This window comes from Phyllostomus discolor, chromosome 1, assembly GCF_004126475.2.
Source record: "Phyllostomus discolor isolate MPI-MPIP mPhyDis1 chromosome 1, mPhyDis1.pri.v3, whole genome shotgun sequence".
Lineage (NCBI taxonomy): Eukaryota > Metazoa > Chordata > Mammalia > Chiroptera > Phyllostomidae > Phyllostomus > Phyllostomus discolor.
The window spans coordinates 23,712,589-23,734,022 of NC_040903.2; the positions used below are offsets into that span (position 1 = coordinate 23,712,589).

The 21,434-nt window shown below is 43.1% G+C and overlaps 1 protein-coding gene and 1 non-coding gene across 3 annotated transcripts in view; both read left to right on the plus strand.

Moving 5' to 3' along the window:
- Positions 1-9,938: 9,938 nt before the first annotated feature.
- LOC114493685 lies at positions 9,939-10,075 on the plus strand. The gene has a single exon (XR_003684294.1). It is a non-coding gene; the product is annotated as a small nucleolar RNA SNORA1 (small nucleolar RNA).
- A 3,167-nt stretch (positions 10,076-13,242) lies between these two features.
- KLHL5 (kelch like family member 5) overlaps positions 13,243-21,434 on the plus strand; it is a 63,093-nt gene continuing 54,901 nt past the window's right edge. The window contains exon 1 of one of the 2 annotated variants that reach the window (XM_036019843.1): positions 13,243-13,572. The gene's annotated coding sequence lies outside the window, so the exon portion shown is untranslated. The remainder of the gene's footprint in view (positions 13,573-21,434) is intronic. The other variant, XM_028507159.2, reaches the window with a different exon arrangement.

Below are 21,434 nucleotides of genomic sequence, written 5' to 3' on the forward strand. Positions count from 1 at the left end.
AATTTCCTCAGCAAAAATAAAATAACGAATGTCAGTCATGTCCCGGTTGTAGAGACATCATTCATTCATTTACTCATTAAATGATTGTCGACCTCTTTTAAGTTCGAGGCAGGCAGCGTGCTGGATTCTGGTGTTCAGAAAACAGTATGGCTAGAGGACAGTGAGCGATAACAAAGGTAAGGATAAACTAGAGACATGCAACATGGTAGCTCTACTGTACTACACTGTAGAAAAGCAGTAGAATGGGACTCAACATCATTATGCTTGTAAACAGTATTTATTGTTACAGAATCCACCTTTTCAGTTCCCATTTCAAAAAAAACTCATTATAATAATCTTAGTGAAATCAAGTACTTTGTTTAGAATATTTGGAGGGTAGAAAAATTCATAATGAATAAAGAATATGTGCAAATAAATATTTTTATCCCATCGTTCTGGTTCACTCTCTCTTGTATTCTCATCACCCATCTGTTTCCATGTACCCTATTTCTTGTTGTTATCCACCCAGCCCTGGGCTTCACGGAACAATGGTGATGGGGCGTAGGAGGCAAGGAACAAAGGTCACGCTGTGAATATATTATGAGGACGAATAAACTGTCTTTTCTTCTGATTGAGTACGAGGATTTGATAGACAGAAATCAAGGGTCAAGAAACCTTAGGACCTTAGCTTAAGAACAGTCAAATGGGAGTAGGGCTTCAAATATTAGATTTATTTTATGAACAACATCAAGAATCATTCAAGGGAAGAAGATAATTGATGCGAGTCATTGCCCACACAGCTTACTGGACTGAGGCATGTCAGGATGCTGGTCTACAGCATCTTCAGTGGAGATGCTGGTGGGGAGAGGCGGCAGATCCTGTCCCTTCATTCGTCCCCATCTTACTGGTATCACTAATTAGGGATGTTTGCTTTCATTATTCTTTCAGATAGGTTTCCAATTTCTTGCTCTTTCTGTTCTCTTTCTGGCACCCCTGTGATGCCAATGTCGGAACACTGGAAGTCATCCCAGAGGCTGCTTACACTATCCCCATTTTTTAAAATTCTTTTTTCTTCTTGTTCTGATTGGTTGTTTGGGGTTTTTTTGTTTTGTTTTGTTTTGTTTTGTTTGTTTTTGCTTTCTTATGTTCCAAATCATTGATTTGATTCTCAGCTTCATCCACTCTACTGTTGCTTCCCTATAAATTGTTCTTTATTTGAATTAGTGTATCCTTTGTTTCTAGCTGGAATTTTTATGCTGTTGACGCCGTCACTCAGTTCCTTGAGCATCCTTATAACAAGTGTTTTTTTTTTTAATTTTACTTATTTATTTTTAGAGAGGGAAGGGAGGGAAATAGAGAGAGAGAGAGAGAAACATCAATGTGTGGTTGCTGGGGGTCATGGCCTGCAACCCAGGTATGTACCCAGACTAGGAATCGAACCTGCGACACTTTGGTTCGCAGCCCATGCTCAATCCACTGAGCTAAGCCAGCCAGGGCATAACAAGTGTTTTGAACTCTGTATCTGGTAGATTCTTTATCCCATTTCATTTAGTTTTTGTTCTGGAGTTTTGATCCGTTCTTTCATTTTGTCCATGTTTCTTTGTCTCCTCATTTTGCCAGCCTCCCTGTGTGTATATGTGTGTGTGTGTGTGTGTGTGTGTGTGTGTGTGTGTTTTCTACATGTTAGAAAGAGCTGCTATGACTCCTTCTCTTGGTAGCATGGCCTAATGCAGTAGGTGTCCTGTAGGGTCCATTGACACAGCCTCCCTTATTACCCACACTGGGTACTCAAGGTGTGCCCTTTGTGTGGGCTGAGTACACCCTCCTCTTGTAGTTGAGCATTAGTTGCTGTTGGCAGATCAATGGAAGGGATTTACTAGGCCAGTCAGCTGCAAGGACTGGCTGTGACCATATACCACCAACCTCTGCCCTCCACGGAGGATCAGCTGTGTACGGGCAGGGTGGTGGTGCTCCGATCTGGGCTGTAGCTCTCCACTGGGTGTGCACACTCTGTGGTTTTCCAGGTGATGCAGGCCAAGGTCAGCCCCCCACCTGTGTTTTGCCTGAAGCCACCCTGCCTGAGCTATAAAGCATCTGAGATGGCTGCTACTTGTGCTGGGCTTGGTGGTTCCCAGGTGAATCCAAATTGTGAATCTAGACTGGCTGCTGCTACTGCCAGGCCTGGAGCCACTTAGCAAAAAGTACAGAAGTCTGGGGACTCACTGAGGCTGGTTTATGCTTGTTTGAGAGGATTTAAGAAGTTGTGAACCGTGAGCTGAGATCAGCTATTCACATGGAAAAGCTACTATTAACAGCTAAAGTAAGCCCATAAGATGGGTGGGGCAGAGCCTCAGAGATCTGCGGGGCAGAGCAGTGTTATCCAGATTGATGGAGTCTCAGATACAGCACCTGCCTGCGGCTCTGTGGCTATTGGGGGAGGGATCAGAAAAGGGACCATAGCCTCTGCCCACCATTCTGTCTCGGACAAAGCTGTCCCCCAGCGCTCTCCTTGATGCCAGACACTTCATTTCCTCCCTGTTTGCCACTGGTGCCTTTCAAGCTGTTACCCTGTTGCTACAGCTCAGAGGGAGCGAGTCTGAGTAAGTCTATGCTTGGGACTCCAGAAGTTTCTTTCACCAACTCAATCCCCACTGGTTTTTGCAACCAGCAATTATGGGCACTTATCTTCCTGGCACTGGAACCCTGGGCTGGAGATCCTAGTGTGAGGCTGTGACTCCTTGCTCCTGAGATATGTCTCCTGAATTTGTATTTGCCCATGTGTGTGGGGGACCAGTCTGTTCTGCATCTCCATCCCTCCTACCATTCTGGATAAAAGTGGTTTCTTTAATTCCATAGTTGCCAGACTTCCATTCAACTCAATTTCTGACAGATCTGAGTGATGGTGGTTCTATATTTTAGTTATAATTTTGATGTGGTTGGGCAAAGAGGTGAGTTGTGTTTACCTATGCCTCCATCTTGACCGGAAGTCTCTGGTCATTTTTCATATTTACTAGAAATGCCAATTTCTTCTCTTGTGAATTGCTTATTCATGACTTTTATTAGAGTACTCGTATCCTTGTAGCTGCTTTATAGGCCTTTTTTCTCTAATGGGAATATGTATCTTCTGCCATATACGTTGCAAACATTTTTCCCAGGTTGTTATGTTCCTCTGTTTTGTATATGGTGGGTTTTTTCTCCTCCCAGCTATTCTGTGACAGAATATAAAATATGGTAGATTATGTACTTAAAAGTTTTATGCTGAGAAACACAGTTCTTCTTCATGGTATCTACAATGTTACACCAAATAATTCATAGTTTATCAAGTAGTTTATTAAATGCAAAACTTACTAGTAGCCTGATTCTGGCTGCCTGGAACACATATTAGACTAAGAAGCCGGGCCATCTCGCTCACAATGGCAACATCTGACCCTCTAGTAACTCGTCAGAGAGAGTTGACGATAATGGTAAAGGCACACATTTGCATCATTCTGTTTTACAATTTCCAAAGAACCTTCACAAATATTAGATTATAAAATGAGAATGTTTACAGATCTGCAAACTCACCCACTGAGGGTTTCTCCCTGCTACCTCTATGAAGGAATGAGAGATTAATAAATCTAAAGCACAAAAGATTGTCGCTACTGTGTTAGTGTTAGTGGTTAACACTTTTACATTTCCTATTGGTTTCTAAAATGCTTTAATGTATCTGTACTTCTAATCAAGACTGCAAGTCTCAATTAAATAGTTTACATTATATACTACACAGATTATTTTTATTTTTTATTTTTTTATTATTGTTCAAGTACAGTTGTCTCCATTTTCCCCCACCACTCCCCCCTGCCCCACCCACCCCCACCTCCCACCCTCAGTCCTACCCACCCTTGGCTTTGTCCATGGGCCCTTTATACATGTTCCTTGATGACCCTTCCCCTTCTTTCCCCTGTTATCTCCCTCCCCCTCCCCTCTGGTTACTATCAGTTTGACACATTATTATTTTTTTAATGACAGAATCCTTTATTTCAAGGAGCTGCTCTACCAGGAGAGCAAGAGCAATATACTTTTTTAAAATAATAAATAACAGCCTTAGAAAAGATGGTTTTGATTTAACTTGTATGTAGTTTTCTTTTACTGTATGAAATATACACTTGTTGTATATACTTTATATGAGTGACATATTTTCTCTTTTTTTCCTGTTAAAATCATCTCCAATCCCTTCACTATATTCTGAGGAAAGATCTTTTAAGGGTCAACAACAGCAAAAGTTAGTGACATTTATTGAACATTTATTACGTGCTACTGCATGGTATTGAATGTTTTATATGGATTATTTTATTCAATTCCCCAGCAGCTCTCTGTAAGAGTTACTATTGATATTCCAGTGTCACAGACAAAGAAGATAGGGTAGAAAGAAGTTAAATAATGCACTCAAAATCGCACAGTTAATAAAGAGTAAAGCTAGGCTTCACAACCCAGAAAGTCTGAGGCTCCACCCTCAGATGGTGTAAGAACATGTGTCAAGAAGACTCACCTATAAAACAGTAGCAAACACAAACACAGCCCTTACTATGGGCCGGACAGACACTGAGCTAACTCAAGGCTTCGCACAGGCAGCACCGCTGGCATTTTAGGCTAAACAGACCTTTGTCTGTAGGGGACTGTCCTGCGCTTTGCCAGATGTTTGGCAGAAGATGCCAGTAACAACACTCGCCCAGTTTTAACAATAATAACAACAACGACAAATGTCCCCAGACCCCACCGGGTGCCTCTGTGAAGGCAGAATGGCCCCCACTTGAGAACCACCGTGCTAAACACTTTACGTGCATTAAAGTCATTTAACTCTCAAAACAACCCTGGGAAACACTCACTATCATCATTTTACTTGCTTCAGACCAGTTCTATTCTAGGTAATCTAATTGAAAGTGACTACAAAAGACAATTGATAATCTCAATCAGCCTAATTACTTCTATTGTGGTACTTGCAGACTAACCATCTACTTTGGCAACACAGCGATGCTTGGATTAACCCATTTTGTGGGGGAAATAATCTCTTATCACTGAGGTCTGCCTGAGTATGGAGAGGGTCTGAGGAAGTTTCAGTGGCCTCATTCACTTTGGGATTGTTCAACAAATACTCCCTGGACACCTACACGAGGACAGGCAGCCCTCTGAACCCCGGAGACAAAGTAGCAAGTGAAGCAGTGTCCCTGCACTCACACTCAAGTGGGAAGGCACGTTCCAGGGGCAGACAATAATCAAATAATGACAGTAGTTTATTTTCAGCTAGGGTTAAGTGTTCTGAAAAAAAGTAAGGCAGAGAATGATGTGCTAACAGAGAGGCAAGCCGGGCACGGGTTGGTTTAGACAAGGATGTTGAAGGCCTTTGTATGAATCCATTTAGAAGGCACGAGAGAAAAGGCAAAACCCCGGGGATGGAAACACGTCAGTGGTTGGCCAGGGGCTGGAGGTGGAGGGAAGGTTTGGCTACAAAGAGGCTTGAGGGAATTTTTAGGGTGATGCAATTGTTCTGTGTCTTGATGATGGTAGTGGTTACACAACTGTAAGTAAGCATCAGTCAAAACTCTAGAACTGTACGTCAAAATGAATGGCTTTTATATAGGTAATTTATAACTCAATAAACATAATTCCCCCCCCCCCCCACACACACACAGAGGCTTTTTTGCTGTTTTAGAAACAGACATTATTGAGAGAGGGGCTGGGATGTTGTTTCTAAGGCTGGGAGTGTGGACCGGAGCCTGAACTTAATTACAGAGCATTCCAGAGGGAGCATGGGTCAGGTCAGGTCAGCGGGAGACTACAGTGTTGCCCCTGCTTGCCTGCAGCGGCTGTGGTAACGTTGTTGAAAAGAAACCCAGGGCGTGAGGGCACCCAGGAGGCTCCCCCTTTTAGCAGCCAGTCAGCCAGGCCAACCTGGCGAGCACAGCCAGCCCCTCGGTGCACCAGGAAAGGTGGTCAGCATTGCTCAGACCACAGGCTGCGGTTCACTGAGCCTCCTTCTCTTTGTTCGTGGCCCCTCCAGAGAGCATCCGCTTTGATCTGCCACCTCTGTGTTCCGCACGCTCACTGGGCAGAGTTCACCCAAGGCCTTTGCACACGGGCCTTCCCCTCCTAAAACCATACGAGTCTGCTCAGCCTACGTTGTCCCCACCCCATCACCTGAGGCAAGATCTTGTTTTCACTAACAAAACCCGCTGCGCTGAGATAGCTGTGCGGGAAAGAACCCAGTGGGGCCACTTTCCTTAAAAGGAATATGAGACAGGCTGGTCTGCCCAGCCAGTACATTCAGAGACTGGGGGAAAGGGTGGGGTAGGGGTGGAGGGCAAAAAGGGAAACCACCCTGGAATGGATTCCTCGGACCACTGTAGCATTTCAGACTCTGGAAACAGAGTTTCTGACAATTAACTTGCCATTAAAATGCATTATCATGTTACTTCTATCTATAAAGAGACAGAAAGCACGATCAAAATATTCTTCATGATACTGGAATATAACAACCTAACTCTAAGAAATCCAGGAAAATCAATTGTTCAGAGTCTGAAAACATTCAGTGCAGTAGGTAGGCCCAGTCTCAGATAAAAAGAACCAGAGGCAACAAGAGGGTGTTTCAGTCTCAAATTATGAATGCATTCCATTCTCCTTCCCTCCGTCCCCTAGAAAATCAAGAAATAGTATTGCTTAGACTCAGAAGGGCCCTCTTGTTGCAGCCTGTTCTTCTCTGAGATGGGACCTCTTGGACCTAATACTCTCGGATTCTAGGCAATTGATTTTATTCTATTTCCAAAGAGTCAAAGGTTATATGCTGGCAGCATGAAAAATGTTTCAGTTGGGCTTCCTTTTTCTTTTTTCTTTTTGGTCTCTTTATACATGTAATCTGTGCGCAATATTGTTTCTTGGTTTTCTTGGGGATGGAGAGGAGGAGAATGAAACACTTGTTTTCTTTCCTCATTGTGTCCCTTAGACCGTCGTCGGCTCTGCGACCGCCTTTCAATGCACGTGGTGCGTGCCGCCCTCGGTGCGCTCACTGGTTTTCTAGCTCGGGTCAGCCGCTTGCTACTCTGCCGGAATCTGCCCTCACCAATTCTGTGCTAAGTATAGTCACTGAATGTAGAATGCAAGTGTGAACACGAAGGGACGTGTGCTCTTTGAAAAGAGGAACGAAACGGAGGAGGAAGAGGAAGCATAATGATCGATAAGAACTTTTCAGCTGACACGTATCCGTCTGATTCATCTTTGTTCCATCTAGCCGCCCCCCCCCCCCCCCCCCCCCCCCCCCCCCCCCCGTAACAAGCAGAGCCGGGCTTTCGGCGCCGCCACAGGCCTCTTTGTGGTGCTTGGTAAATGTTGCCGAATGAGTGTTCTATAAGCAAACCACCGGCTCGGTGGAAAAACCTGAATGCTCAGCCTTGTAGAATGGCAGTAAACATTGACTGAGAACATTAAAATGAAAGGCAGATTGAGTGGTTCCTCTCTGTTAGTGAATCAGGAGGTAATATGTCAAATGTGAAGATATACCCTAGAACACTTCTAACTTCTAAGAAATCGACATCAATAAGTACTCTTGTGATTTTTATTTTTAAAAAGCAAAGCAAGTGTATTGAGAGGCTGAAAGAGTTGTTTTAATGCATGGAAATAAATGCAAGTACTCTCTGTTCACCTCTTGCCTTGTAAGTTTCTGGAATCCTAAATTAAGGACCTTCTAACGTTTCATAAAACTGGTAGTATAACATTATAAGTTTGAGGAAAGGTCCTGTTTATAAATGTTATAATGCTCATGGGGAAAAACAGCCATACTGTAATGGTTATTTCTCAAGGCTTCATAGGTCTTCCCTCCCTCCCTCTCTCCCTCCCTCCCTCCCATAAATGTTTATGACTGCCGCACATCATAGATCTTTCAGCTAGGCAGGGAGATGGACCAGTTAGCCAATGTTCACAGCCCATCACGTAGCTGCTCCCATAGTAATGGGAACCCAGAGGGGGAACACACTCAGCCTGGAAAGTTTGGGATAAAGTTTGTCAGAGGATGTGACCCTTGAGCTGAGTCTCAAGGGGCTTATGCAATCAGAGATTGGAAAGGCAGGGCCCTCCAGATGGAGGAAACCGAGTTGAAGGTAGAATGATGAGAGAAATCAGCCAGAATGAGCACAGGCCTAAAGAGGCAGAGAGGGGTTCGGTTATAAAGAATCTCATGACCATGTTTAGATGTTTGAACTTTACCCTGAAGGCAACAAAGAGTCACTAAAGTGTGCTAAGCAGCGTCTTGGGGGACGAACAAAACAAGGTTGGTATTTTAGAAAGTTTAGAGGGACTGGCGGAAAAATGTTTAAATTTGTTTTACACAAACCCTTTTTTTCCACCAGAGAGTGTGGCCTGATTACAAGCCCACTCATGAATGGGTGGATGGAGAGGTTCAGGAGACAACACACTTTCCTTCCCTGTGTCTCAACACCATCCATGTAGGGCAGCTTGTTGGGTTTTTTAAGTTGGCTTTATTTGTCATTTGTTCACCTTATCTCAGTCATACTCTTTTGGCATCCACAATGACAGTACCCTAAAAGCTGGAGTCAGCGTCCACAAATCGGTGATCATTAACAGCAGAGTGTGAGCCCAAGCAGCACAGGGCCCCCCTGAATGGTTACAGGCTGCAGGCAGTGCTGTGGCCCCGGGCCCTCCAACTCACAGCCACTAAGCCTGGGGACTGCTGCTGGGCCTGCCAGAGGCCACAGTGTTCCCATCAGTGGGACCAAGCAGACAGTGTGTGGGGTCAGCCAGCAGGGCTCTGCTCAGGAGTGGGCCTGACAAGGCCACGTGTGATACGGGGGTACACCCTGCTCTGGGGGTGGGCAGCCCTGCAGTGCCTGACTCTGCTGTCCCTGCTCCCAAGCACTGCCAGCGCCCAAGGGGGATTCGCTAAAGGCCTTAGAAAGATTCCAGTTCCTAAGATCTAGGTCACCTGTTATTGTGGACAGAGTTTATTTTAGACATAATAGTCTTTTCATATAGTAAGGTAGTTCTTAGGTAGATGCTCTGGAGACTAAAATGAGTGGCCTGACAGTGGGCTTATTATGACATTTCCTCCATATGTAAAGAGACCCCCACTTGAAGAAGGGGCACTGTGTCAGTCCCCAAAGTCCTGGGCTGGGACTATGCCATACCCTTCTGACCAGAACTGAGACTTGAACAAGAGTACAGAGGAGGCTTTTAGCCTTGGTTGTGATTGGGACAAGCTTGATAGCTCCCACATGAAGGACAGAAAGGTGACCCTACCACGTGCAGCAAGAGAGGGAGCCAAGAGGGAAGTGGTCTAGGCAGATTGCCTGCAAACTTATCCCTGCCCTGTGGGGGTGGAAGTTTTTTTCCTGGAAGAATGAAAACTGTAGAAGAATAGCTGAACAAATGAATGGTGTTATGGCTGTTGTTTATAGTTCATTTTGAAAAGTCAAGTTCAGCTTGGCTATGGTAAAGAAAACCCAGGAGCCCTGGCCAGTGTGGTTTAGTGGGTTGGAGTGTTATCCTGTAAACTAAAACGTTGCAGGTTCAATTCCTGGTCAGGGCACATTCCTAGGTTGCAGGTTCGTTCCCCTGATGGGGTGCGTGTAAGAAGCAACCCATCAATGTTTCTCTCCCTCTCTCTCCCCTCCCTCCCCTCTCTCTAAAGTCAATAAGCATGTCCTCACGTGAGAATGAAGAAAAAAGGAAAGAGAGAAAAAAGAAGGCCCAAGAAACCTTTTTTTTTTTCTTGAGGGGAACAAGTTACCCTGGGGAACCAAAAGAAACCAGAGTGAGACTTCAAGGTGAACTTTCTGGGGACAAATTTTGGGTTGTATTTACTTGGCTACCTGTTTTCCCATCTGGAATTTCTCCTTCCAGGAGTATGATCTGCTCACATCTTTTAAAGCTCTGTATTTTAATAGGAGGCTGTTTGCATCCAAACATACATAGCAAGACTCATTCTAGATGAAAATGGGCACTGTTTTTGTACATATGTCCAGAAATTGTTAATGTGGTTACACTGAGACACAGGTTTTGCTTCCATCACAGTAACTTTATTGCAGTGGTGACAATGAGACCTGTAACATTAAAAAAAAAATACATAGATAGCAGCAGGACTGTTTAAAGTAATCCTAAACCCTCTAAAAGAGATCCCACTTCTGGGATCCAGATTTTGACCTTAGACACTGTACATAATGATATTTGAGCCTTTAATCGTCCCCACCCACATATCTGGTAATCAGAGCAGAAAATGAAAAGCCAAACCATTTATTTATTAAGGGCCTCTACACATAAGGATGATTAAGTTCTGTTTGCTACCTGTCAGTACTGCTCTTCAACCATGTGAAAACACTGTTAACTTCACTATCATCATTTTTACCAATTAAAATGATTTGAGCACTCACAAAGGACATGGTGTTAGCACCAGCTTTGAAGTTATCAGTAATCAAATTTTAGGTTCATTTATTCCATTTCTGATTACTGCTGTGTATTTCACCTCAGGGAAAAATATTAAGACTTTGACAGCATGTATTGATCCATCGTTACTCTCCTATTCAATGGATGCATTCACGGGCCAACTTGTAATATCTCAACATAAATTCTTAGCTGTGAATGCTCCCTCAGTATATTTCCAGAATGCGAGATTAAAAACAACCACTTCCAATTCTAATTTTAAAAATGGGCTGTCATTTAAACCTTATTCGTATGTCTAAGTCATAAGACTCAGTTGCAGGATATTGTATAAAAGCACTTTGGCCATTACAAAAAGAAATACAAGCTATGTTCCCTTTGTGAAGTCATCCATCCATTCAAAAAATATTTGTTGAGTGTCTACTATGTGGAAGACAGAGTGAGTAACAGACACTGGAGATGTAACAGTGAACTAAACTGTCGAGTTTCTGCTCTCATGGAGCTTGTATTACAGTAGAACTAGATACATAAATAGACACATGTCAGGTAGTGCTAAGTGTGAGAAATAAGAGGGAGTTGCAGGTTTACAAGGATAGCCAGGAAAGCTGACATGAAGGAAAAGGGAAACAGTCATGTGGGCAGCTAAGAGCCTTCCAGACAGAGGCACATACATGCAAAAGCTTGGCTGGCAAGCGCTTGGAGTGTTGGCAGAGGAGAAGGGAGTCCAGTGTGAGGAACAGCCTGAGAGCAAGCAAGGCAGGAGCTGGGGCCAGCAGCAGGGGGCCAGTTCACAAGCAATGTTTTGTTTGGTTTGCTTTTATGAGGGGGTGGAGCAAATAAACTGAAAATATCCATTAGTAAATCAAAGAAAATAGATTTTAGGACAATACAACCAATGTATTTAACATAAAAAAAGGAAAGGTTGTAGGGAAAATCCTGTTTCTTAAATTATGATTCTTTTATTTAATACTGCAATTGTAATCTGGTTTGATTGTAATGATTTTCTCATCTTTCTCACTATGAACCCCAAAGAAAAAGACTGAGTAACATTCTAAAACTGAACAACAGAGGAGGGCTGGGGGCACCATGAGAAGAATGTCCTTTGCCGTTAATGTTCGTAAACAAATGTTAACACTGAAAGGCAAATGAGGGTTACAAAATGGTATCAAATTCCCAAAATTTAGGCTATGGATTTAGATACCTATCTTTTATTCTTAAAGGCAATGCAGCTGCCCTCAGTGGTGTGTCTCAGTTGGTTGGGCATAGTCCTGTTAGGCTCAAGTCCGCTGGCTCGATTCTTGGTCAGGACACCTGCCTCCGTTTCTTGTTCCTCCCAGTCTGGGCCCATAGGAGAGGCAATCAGTGTTTCTCTCTCACATCGATGTGTTTCTTTCCCTCTCTTTCTCCTTCCCTTCCCCTCTCTCTAAAAATGAATAAATAAAATATTTTTTTAAAAAATTAAAGACTATGCTATTGAAATAACTTTTATCTATGCATGCAGGTGATTGCAAAGGGTGAAGGGGAGTCTCTTCCACTTGGCTCTGATAAAAAATAAAAAGAAAGAAAATGTATCCTGTGCTCCTATGGAGCACTCAGTACTAGATATGTGATGTATCTCCTTCCTGATTGTGACAGTTTTAAATCTGCCCTTCCGCTTTGCTTCGAACTAGCAGTCTGTTTCAATGCTTCATTGTTTTACATCATGTTGCTTTTTCTAACGACGTCCCCAAGGAGGGGGGTACAAAATAGATCCCTAATTAGATCTCCCAACCACCTTAGGTTGCTGCCACAATTTGGCTCTTACTCTGGTAGTGACTTGATCCATCAGTCTTCTGGACAACCTACTTGTATTGGATTTTCATTATGAAGACATACTGAAAATGTCCAGAGCAAATGGCATTAGTGGATGGTGGGGAATGACCACATTCGACTCTTGCGAACAGCATACATCTAGCTCAGAGTAGCAAACACTGAATCTGTACGTAATGAACACGGGCATTACTTGCTGAACCAAAAGTAGGTGGACATTCCATTACATGTCACTGTGAGACAAACTAAGGAAATCCCTGTCCTCCCTAATGCACCACGTGTTCCCTGGGGGAAGGCACCTTAGCTGTTTTGCTCAAGTCTGATTGTGAGTTAACATATTTAAAGTGCTTAAGATTCGTGCTTGGCATATGGACCCTGAGTAAATTAGTTTTTATTCTCAGCACTTAGTATACTGTATAGTAGGAGCTTAATATACATGGGCTAGAGGAGTGAATAAGGAATCTACTTTTGTAGAATTCTAGTATCCCGCCATTGGAAGACTAGCATGATGGACAGTTGGGGATCATAATTGCTGTGGCACAAACCCATACCTGGAGTACAGTAATAATCAGATTGTTGCAAGGGGAAGAGTTGCAGGGGCTGGGAAAGAGAAGCGACTCTTGGTGAGTTTCCCCAGAGCTCTGGGAAAATACAGTCCTGTTCACTAAAGAATCAACCCCCACGGCCCGCTGTCTGACCGCCTTCCAGCCCTGCAGAGGGACCTCTCTCCAAACTTCCAACCCCAGGAATTCCCCATTCCCAGTTTGAAGGGGCGGGGAACTACCGGAATCTTTGTCAGGTTCACCCCGCCCCGCCCCCTCCCGCAGAGCTCCGCCCAGACTGACGTCCCCCTCGCCCTCGGGAGCTCGCCAAACCTCAGCCGGTGTACTCTCTACCCCCTTTTCTCCCCTTCCCTTCCCCAGGCCCCGGCCGTCCGCAGGCACTGAGCTGCGGAGAAGAGAAACCGCCAACCCAGAGGTGGCGGCAGTCTCCGGGGCACGCGGCCCGTCAGGAGGGGCGGGGCCTGGAGTCAGGGGGCGGGGCAGGCAAGCAGCCCTCCCGCCCGCGCCGCGCCACGAGTAAGGGGGGGAGCTGTCCCCGACCCCTGCCCACTAGCCCTCGGGCCACCTCCGGGTTGGCCGCAGAGTTTGTCCGCTGGGCTTGGTGCAGCTTGACGGAGGGAGAGTGGCCCGCCCCGGGCCGGCCGGCGCCGGGGGTGAGGCTGCCAGGGAGGGGTTGGGGGCGCCCGAGGGGCCGAGCATCCCTCTCCGCCACCCACCGACCCCAGTCCCCCGCCGGCCCTCCTCCCGGCGCCGGGCCACCCCGTCCCGCCGTGACCCCCAGCTGCCTTGGGAGCCCCACGGGGTAAGTGCGACTTCCTTTTTGTGTGGGGAGGAGACCAAGGCAGAGCAGCGGTGCTTTGGGCCCGCTCCCTGCCCACGCGACCCTCTTCACGGTGCGTGGCGGCCAAGTCCTACCCGGCCCTCAGGGAGGCGGCCCCGGGACAGCTGTGCCCCAAGGGGTGGGCCAGGCAGGCAGTTCCCCAAACTGCATCCGGGGCTCGAACCCGGGCCAGGCCTCCCCGCCCTTAGAGCTCTGGAGCGGCGTCTGGGCCGCCCTCGACTTGTGCAAAGTTCTGGACGCGGTGTCGGTGGCGAGCCTGCGGAGGCTGGACCGCTATCCGGAATCCTTGCCCTTCCCGGTACTGTTCTGCTAATAAACAAACTGGAAACCATTTCAGATTTTTTTCCCCCATTACCCGCAGACTATCATAATCTAAGTTTTGATTTTAAGTAACTGCTTCACCCCGGAGTGTGGAGGATCAGAAAGGGACTTTATTTCCATAAAACCCCGCGTGCCTGGTTGAAACTTTTTCTTTTGAGCATGTCATGGCATACTCCGGCATCAAAAGCTAAGGAAGGAAGTTTGCTGTATCAAAGAGTCAAGTATTACTGCCATCTTTTTATTGTTCTCTTTGATTTTTAAAAATATATTTGAAAGGTTAACACATTCACAAAATTCAAAGGGTACAAAAGGGATAATATATACAAAGTTTCTCTCCCCTCCCACCCGTGCACCCCAGCCAGCCAATATTACCACTGTTTTGTGCAGCCCTCCAGAGAGTATGTATATGCAAATGCACTTTTAAAAAACAAAACTGTTGTATGTTAGTAAAGTTCCTTGCAGTGACTGGTGCCCAATAAATGTTCATTCTCCCTCCTATTAGAAAACAGTTTCATAAGTCTTTTTGGTTATTAGACCACTAAATAAACAATGACTTTTTTCTGTTTTAAGCCTTTGTGAATTTAAATATATTGTGAATTTAACTATATTGTGAATGTGTATGTTCTATTGGCTTGCTATAACTATGTGAATGCCTTTACACAAGTGTACACAATATTTTGGGGTAATTGGCAGGTATGTAGAAATCAATATGCAATTGTAGGGAGATAGGTCTTCATATATATATATATGTGTGTGTGTGTGTGTGTGTGTGTATATATATATATATATACACACATACATACAGTGGTTAGTTCCAAAAATGATTTGAAGCAACTTGGTGCCATAGGGTGAAGCAAAACTAAATAAGAAAATTGAGGCAGAACAGGAAAAAATAAAAGAATGCAAAGTCAACGGGAAAAGATAATACTAAGTGCATATTATGAGGTTGTATGATGGAGTTGACGTCTTTTAAAAATCCCTACAGGAAATAATGAATTTTGGACAACAGTGTTCTTCAATAAAGGGCAATAACAAAACTCTAAAGATACATTCTCTGAAAATTTGATTTGATCCATTCATAACATTTAAAGTGATCCAGAGCAGTATTTCCCAACCTGTGTCCTAAGAAATGAGAAATCAGTAGTTTATTACTTAAAGTAAGATTCTGAATTCAAATAAGTTTGCAATAGCTGGGTTAGACCAGTTTCAATACTTACTACCCTTTCTTGGTGAATGTTCAAGATTACTCTTTTAAAATGGAATATATTTTATAACCTTTTCCAAAGTGATTTGACTGTGGAACACAAACTGGGAACTGCTGAACTTAGAGAAATGGATGGATTGCCTCTTCCTCAGGGGTTCTTCATGAGAACTTCCTGCAGCTGAGGTTTGGTGGGAATTGGAAAGCAAAGAGTTTGAGATTATCTAGTTTGGTAAGAATCAAAGTGAAGCTAATGTAAAAGTCAGAATTTTAATATACTATATATTAAAGGTAAAGGCTACTTTCCCCCTGAATTCTTTCATAGTTATTGTTCTGCAAGTAGCCTGTTGGGTCAAATGACCTCTAGGACTTTTTCCTATTCAGTGTTTCATGGTTACTCCGGGTCTTGAATTAAACTACGTTTAGGCAAATAGAATTTCTTCAGAAGTGACTTCAGTCATTCTCAGATATAAATATGTGATTAAGATGTTCTTCTCATCATAAATATTATTGGTACTATTAATTTACTATCAAACTCTAGGGTTCTGTAGTGGTAAAAGGTCTTAGAAAGCATGGTAACAGTGGAAAGTAATTTGGAACCAGCAAATCTGGGATTCTGCCACTAATGTGCCAGGTGGTTTCTAGCAAGTGTATGAACCACTCGGAATCTGTTTTCTTATTTGTAAGATTAGAATGATGACAGCACCCATTTCATTCAATAGATGTTGAGGGAGGAATAGGTTTTGGGCAGTAGAAGAACAGCTTTAAGGGTGATGATAAATAATGTACTGAGAATCTTTTAGTCCTGGCCAGTGTGACTTAGTGAGCTGGGTGTCATCCTGCAAAACAAAAGAGCTCATGTCTGGGGTGCAGGTTCGGTCCCTGGACAGGGCGATAGATGTTTATCTCTCACATCAATGTTACGCTCCCTCTTTCTCCCTCCCGAACCCTCTCTCTAAAAATAAATAAATAAATAATTTTAAAAAGAATCTTTTACTGTCTAAATATTTTCCTGATTGCAGATGACAAGAGTTTGGAGGGAGCAATGTCCTTGGTTCCGGAGTTTCAGCCACCAAGTATTGAGAACTGAGTGAGGGATTAGTCCAAAAATGTATCTGCATCAATTCAATTCCTATGTTTGGATTCTGAGAGTTTGGATAATGAGGGATACTTCTGTAGCCAAGTGTTCTATAAATGATGTAGGGCTATACAAAATATTACTATTCTGAAGATAAATGAGGGTCGGAGCTATTCAGTGTCTTCACTCCATTTATGAGAAAGGGGTTTGTTGAGTATATCAGGTAAGGTAAATTATGTGGTGGTAACAAAGGACCTTCATACCTTAGTGGTTTAAAACAACAAAGGTTTATTTGTCAGTCACAGTACATGTCCGATTAAGGTTGGAAGCACAGGTCATTGTCAGAGTCCCAGGTTGTCACAGACTCCTTGAGCTGCTTACACCATTGTTAAGGCAGGGGAAGAATTTGTCAGGGATATATATGTTAGACTAAAACAGCAGATAAAAAAAAAAGACAAAGGTTTGGGTTCAAACTTTAGAGTGTCTGGACTGCCATTGCAAGCCAGTCTTTTTTTTTTTTTTTTTAAGATTTTATTTATTAAGCCCTGGCTGGCATAGTTCAGTGGATTGAGTGCGGGCTGTGAACCAAAGTGTCACAGGTTCGATTCCCAGTCAGGGCACATGCCTGGGTTGCAGGCATGACCCCCAGCAAAATATTTATTTATTTTTAGATAGTGGGGAAGGGAGGGAGAAAGAGAGAGAGAGAGAGAAACAACAATGTGTGATTACCTCTTGCACGCCCACTACCAGGGACCTGGCCTGCAACCCAGGCATGCACCCTAGACTGGGAATTGAACTGGCGACACTTTGATTCACAAGCTGGCACTCCACCACTGAACCACACCCTTTGGGCCCAAGCCATTCTTATACTCTTGTTGCTGTGTAGTTGAGCGGGTCTCCTTAGGTTCAACTGAACATTCAGGCTCTCAAAACTGCCGTCGGCTTGCTTGTTCACTCAGAAGGATATCAGACGGGAACTGCCAGCAGGGCAGCATCCCTGGCCCCTCATCAGTGGTTGTGCTCATTACAACAATCCATGCAAGCAGTTCATGTAGCTATCTGGGAGACATCCTTTCAAGTGGATGCTCAAGTGCCAGGAGACAGAGCTCACATCAGGTAAGTGCAGCAGCCACTTTGGCTTTAAAAATCTCAGGTCCCACGGAAGACAGTATCTCTTACACAACTTCGTAAGAGATACTGGGGTCCCTGAAAGACATAGGCCAGTTACAAGAGCATCCCACTTAGGAAAGTCAAAACTATGGGTTCCTATCAGGTATTTATAGTTTATGTATAGCTCCTCTGAGTCTAGAGGCAAATTTAATAATCATTTTTACTATGAACAGTGTTGCCTGGTAATAAAAGTAGCATACCTCCTTCCACCAGAGCTAAAAGTCTTAGTTAACCAACTGAAGGCCAAATGCAGAAAAGGAAAAGATTCTTACCTCTACTCATACTTGTATTATCCATAGTATCTTATAAAGGGCTATTATCCATAGTCCTTTTCATTCGGGAAGCATTCAGTAAGATGTGGATAATAGTGCTTCCTTTGATGTAGTGTGTTTTAACTCCTTATAATGGAAAAAGTGTAAAACAGGAAGAGCAGTTGAGAGGAAGGTGAGGATGGAAAGGTAGACAAACGCTACTAGATTGTTAAAAACACTGAATTCCGTACTAAAGATCTTGGCTTTTATGTGTCTTGCAGCGATTGAGAACAAAAACATGTAACTTTTAAGTGAGAGTGATACGGTCAAGAACTACACTTTGGAACGTTGCTTTGACTGCGGTGTAGGGAGCGGATGAGAGGGGGATGTTGGCTCGTTTCCACTCAATATTTGCCTTTCTTTGGGGAGGTATTTCTACAATAAGCAGAAAGAAGGACTACTCAATTCTGGGCTCTACAGGAGTTTAGAATTGCTGGATATATTCAGCATGGTCTTTTGGAGGGGCCTGAATTAGGTTGTCCTCCTAAATTTATTATTCCCACCCCCAGTGGAGATTGGGAGCTTGGGAGGACTACCCTGAACTGCCTCCTCAGGTTCCATCAAACACTAAGAAGTTCTGGCCTCCCCAGATCTGCATTTGACTCACTAGCATACCTCATTTTGCTTTTTGCTGAAGCTAAAGGATAGAACAGTCTTTCAGTGGATATATTTGGTTTGTTTTTAGGTCTAGTTTTAGGGCAAGCCAGGCTTCTCTTTAATGGTTAACTGGTTTAATTGACATTTGTAGTGATTAACTATTTCTAATTATGAGCAGCTAAGAAAGAGTGCTTCACATTTTTCTCCTATTGCTTACACATTGCCCTTTACTACCCTTTCCTTACCCAACTTAATGCTGTTCTGTCTAATATAAATATACAGCTTATAAAATCTAATTGGTCCTGCAGCAGAATCAAAATGATCTGTGATTGGCTTATTGTGGGTGTAGAGAACCCAAGCAATTTTGTTTGATTATATTTGTGTCTACGAGTCCTGATTGATTACCTTTTCCCCCTCCATCACCATAAAGCTGCACAGAAGCAAATCTAGAGCCAAACACTTACTGGATTTGGTTCAGGTCAGTAAAAGACAAAATTATGGTTATCCACACTATTACTTTTTATGGCACGGAAGACAGTTAGTGGGGTATCTCAGCACATGCCAAACAGGAAATTTAGCAGGGGTTTGCCACAATCTTTATAATTCTCATCCTTGTGCCACAGCAAATATGCACTTAACTCACAAAATCTAAGGCACGGGTGGCAAGAAACCTTTCTTATTTTAGCTGTGATCATCAAGTCAAAGGGCTACTTTAAAAAATAAACGTTTTGTTATAATCAATCTGTGGTCTTCATTGTATCAAATGTGATAGCTTTTATAAGTGATTTTGGGGATAAAAAAGTCCATATCATATCAATTTAGCTGAGTTGAGGGAGTTGAAAATGTTCTTTTAATGTTTCCAGCACTTTGGGCCATGTGGGCCAGCACTTTGCCCAAAAGAAATAGTGACAGAAATTGGGAGGGATCCAAGTGGGAAGAAATCTATGAGGCACTTGTGCTTGGTGAGTAAATGGCATTTTGACATTTAATAATGATGAATTTAACAGTCTTTGTTATATTAGAAGTGATATATTCTTTACTATGTTTTTTTTTTCTTTTTAAGTTCCTTATTAGCTTTAAGTTTGGTCAGATCTTATTGGTAAAGAATTTAAGTCTGCCCTACTATTCTGCCCTAGATAACTAACCTTATACAAGTCAGCTGTACTCTGAACATGCTTCCTCATTTGGACAATGGGGGTAAATGTTGGCACTGTCACCTCACAAAGTAGTTGTGGGTTGCAAATGAGAATACTTTGAAAGCAAGGAGCAGTGTGGTGTACCTGGAAGTACATAGTCTTTGGAGTGAGTTCTGGTCCAAAATGAACCCTGCTACTCACTAGCTATGCAGTAACCTCACTTCACTTCAGTGTCCTTATCTGTAAGGGGTGGGGGGGAGTTACCCTGTTTGCCAGAGTTTTTGTGACAGCTAAATGCAAAGTATTTCATATACTATCTTGCACATTTAGGAGGCACTTAGGAAATAGTAGCTGCTATTACAAATCCAGATCTTAACTCAATACTTGCACACGTTACTTATTTAATCCCATTTTACTGAAGAGCAAGCTAAAGATCAAGAAAGTAAAGTGATTTGCCCAAATTATACAGTGAGCTGGTAGGTGATTTAGCTGTTGGGCTCTTTCTGCTATAGCTCTTAGGCTACCATTAACAAGTGATAATGTGAAAAAATAACAGCAGAAGCACCCTCCAATAGCTGCCTCTGAACAGACTCATATCTTTAACCACATGCTTCTCTTTCCTCTATAAAATGTACATCCTAATCCCAAGGGCCAGATGAATGCACATGGCTAAGTGAGCGCCTCCTAAAACACCTGCACTTCTGTGCTTTCCTGTTGAGTTGGATACTTACAAGAAGTTAGTTTTGTTTATTCAGAAACCTGTTTTTAACATTAGTAAACATGTTAAGTAATGAGTATAAAGAAAAGAATTCTTTCTTTGAAAATTAAGTTGAATGCTTTGGGACATCTCAACGTGTGATATTAACAAATTTGCTATCAAGTAGGATAACTGTAAGAGATGAGGGTGGGGGAATCATCAAAGTTTAAAGAAGTGCCTGTCAGAGTGCCCAGGCACCAGCTAACTGGTTTTTAGAGTATTAGTGGTTTTCAAGGAAATAAGGAGCTCACACTAAAATGTAAATTAACAACATCGCTAAGCACGCTGTTTACTTCAGCTGACTTTATTTTATGGTAAGACTTTCTCCTTGAAGTAGTGGATTAATTTGCGTCTGGCCCAACCTTCTTATCTCCTGGCAGACAGACTGCTGGTGTAATGGATTCACATTATTTTGGAAGTGTTCTTACATTTTTTCTCCATTTATAGAAACCATAAGTGGAAATCATAGATGATGGATCATTGTGGGTGTGGTTTATACAAGAAAGAAGACCCAAACTCTGTAGGAGGCCCATATCAAATATACAGCATTTACTTTTATGAAAAAATTTGTGAATAAATGGGCACTTATGTGTTTAAAATAAGTTGTAATATGTCAACATAATTTTTACAGTTACAGATTTCCCCTACTATCCAAAGGGAGAGCCTACCCTATGAAACCTTTCTAAGCTGAAATGGTGTAGGGCAGTGATTTTCAACCGGTGTGCCACAAGAATTTTTAAAACATGCAATACCTGACTTTAGTCAGGGGCACTGACCCCTTTACCTGTAGACTGTCAAATTTTTTTAAGAATGACAACAGGCAACACAATAACTGTCTGGTGTGAATGAATCAAAGTTATACTTATTTTTTTCAGATCAGCAAAAAAAAATATTTTTTGGTGTGCCGCAAAATTTTAGTAATTGATGTGTACCATGAGATGAAAGAGGTTGACAATCACTGGCATGAGGCAAAAAAGCAATTACCACTCATTTGTATAGAAAATGTTTTTGGTGTTCCCAGACCCAAAAATAACTTACCAAATCATACCGAATAACACATAAAACCTAAAATAACACCAACATAGAGTGGAAGCGGGAATGCACAAAATAAATTGAGATGAAGGGCAGATGCTCACAGGCACAGTTCACAGCTCTGGCGGGTTGATGCTGAGATGCTGAGTGGCGTTCCCAGGGCAGGAGCTTGTGGGGCCCCTCTCCCTGCTGGGGGTGCCGCTGCTTCTGTAACAGCTTG